This window comes from Piliocolobus tephrosceles, chromosome 13, assembly GCF_002776525.5.
Source record: "Piliocolobus tephrosceles isolate RC106 chromosome 13, ASM277652v3, whole genome shotgun sequence".
NCBI classification, from domain to species: Eukaryota; Metazoa; Chordata; class Mammalia; order Primates; family Cercopithecidae; genus Piliocolobus; species Piliocolobus tephrosceles.
In genome coordinates this window covers 22,872,217-22,874,769 of record NC_045446.1, presented here as the reverse complement: position 1 = coordinate 22,874,769, position 2,553 = coordinate 22,872,217, and positions in this window count along the sequence as shown.

Here is a 2,553-nt window from a genome sequence, read left to right as displayed (position 1 = left end):
ATATATATATATATATATATATATATATATATATATATATATATAATATCTGTTTTGGTACCAGTACCCTGCTGTTTTGGGTACTCAAGCCTTGTAGTATAGTTTGAAGTCAGGTAGCACACTACCTCCAGCTTTGTTCTTTTGGCTTAGGATTGTCTTGGCAATGTGAGTCTTTTTTGATTCCATATGAACTTTAAAGCAGTTTTTTCCAATTCGGTGAAGAAAGTCATTGGTAGCTTGATAGGGATGGCATTGAATCTGTCAATTACCTTGGGCAGTATGGTCATTTTCACGATATTGATTCTTCCTATCCATGAGCATGGAATGTTCTTCCATTTGTTTGTGTCCTCTTTTAATTCATTGAGCAGTGGTTTGTAGGTCTTCTTGAAGAGGTCCTTCACATCCCTTGTAAGTTGGATTCCTAGGTATTTCATTCAGTTTGTAGCAATCACAAATGGCAGTTCACTTATGATTTGGCTCTCTGTTTGTCTGTTATTGGTGTGTAGGAATGCATGTGATTTTTGCACATTGATTTTGTATCCTGAGACTTTGCTGAAGTTGCTTACCAGCTTAAAATTATTTTGGGCTGAAACAATGAGGTTTTCTAACTATACAGTCATGTCTTTTGCAAACAGGGACACATTTGACCTCCTCTTTTTCTAATTGAATACCCTTCATTTCTTTCTCTTGCCTGATTGCTCTGGTCAGAACTTCCAACACTATGTTGAATAGGAGTCATGGTGAGAGAGGGCATCCTTGTCTTGTGCTGGTTTTCAAAGGGGATGCTTCTAGTTTTTGCCCATTCAGTATGATATTGGCTGTGGGTTTGTCAAAAATAACTTATTATTTTGAGATACGTTCCATGAATACCTAGTTTATTGAGAGTTTTTACAATGAGGGGCTGTTAAATTTTGGCGACAGCCTTTTCTGCATCTATTGAGATAATCATGTGGTTTTTGTCATTGGTTCTGTGTATGTGATGTATTACGTTTATTGATTTGCATATGTTGAACCAACCTTGCATCCCGGGGATAGCCAATGATCATGGTGTATAAGCTTTTTGATGTGCTGCTGGATTCAGTTTTCCAGTATTTTGTTGAGGATTTTTGCATTGATGTTCATCAGGAATATTGTTTTAAAATTCTCTTTTTTTGTTGTGTCTCTGCCAGGCTTTGGTATCAGAATAATCCCGGTCTCATAAAATGAGTTAAGGAGGATGCCTTCTTTTTCTATTGACTGGAATAGTTTCAGAAGGAATGGTACCAGCTCCTCTTTGTACATCTGGTAGAATTCAGCTGTGAATCCATTTGGTCCTGGACAGTTTTTTTGGTCGGTAGGCTATTAATTATTGCCTCAATTTCAGAGCCTGTTCTTGTTCTATTCAGAGATTCAACTTCTTCCTGGTTTAGTCTTGGGAGGGTGTATGTGTCTAGAAATGTATTCATTTCTTCCAGATTTTCTAGTTTATTTGCATAGAGGTGTTTATAGTATTCTCTGATGGTAGTTCGTATTTCTGTGGGATCGGTGGTGATATCTCCTTTATCAGTTTTTATTGCATCTATTTGATTCTTCTCTCTTTTCTTCTTTATTAGTCTTGCTATCAGTCTATCAATTTTGTTGAACTTTTCAAAAAACCAGCTCCTGGATTCATTACTTTTTTGAAGGGTTTTTTGTGTCTCTATCTATTTCAGTTCTGCTCTGATCTTTGTTATTTCTTGCTTTCTGCTAGCTTTTGAATTTGTTTGCTTTTGATTCGTCTAGTTCTTTTAATTGATGTTAGGGTGTCAATTTTAGGTCATTCCTGCTTTCTCTTGCGAGCATTCAGTGCTATAAATTTCCCTCTACACACTGCTTTAAATGTGTCCCAGAAATTCTGGTACATTGTGTCTTTGTTCTCAGTGGTTTCAAAGAACATCTTTATTTCTGCCTTCATTTCGTTACGTACCCAGTAGTCATTCAGAAGCATGTTGTTCAGTTTCCATGTAGTTGAGTGGTTTTAAGTGAGTTTCTCAATCCTGTGTACTAATCTGATTGCACTGTCATCTGAGAGACAGTTTGTTTTCTGTTCTTTTACATTTGCTGAGGAGTGCTTTACTTCCAATTATGCGGTCAATTTTAGAATAAGTGTGATGTGGTGCTGAGAAGAATGTATATTCTGTTGATTTTGGGTGGAGAGTTCTGTAGATGTCTATTATGTCTGCTTGATGCAGAGCTGAGTTCAAGTCCTGGATGTCCTTGTTAACCGTCTGTCTCATTGATCTGTCTAATATTGACAGTGGGGTGATAAAATCTCCCATTATTATTGTGTGGGAGTCTAAGTCTCTTTGTAGGTCTCTCAGGACTTGCTTTATAAATCTGGGTGCTCCTGTATTAGGTGCATATATATTTAGGATAGTTAGCTCTTCTTGTTGAATTGATCCTTTTACCATTATGTAATGGCCTTCTTTGTCTCTTTTGATCTTTGTTGGTTTAAAGTCTATTTTATCAGAGACTAGGATTGCAACCCCTGTTTTTTTTTTTTTTTTTTTTTTTTTTTTTTTTTTTTTTTTTTTT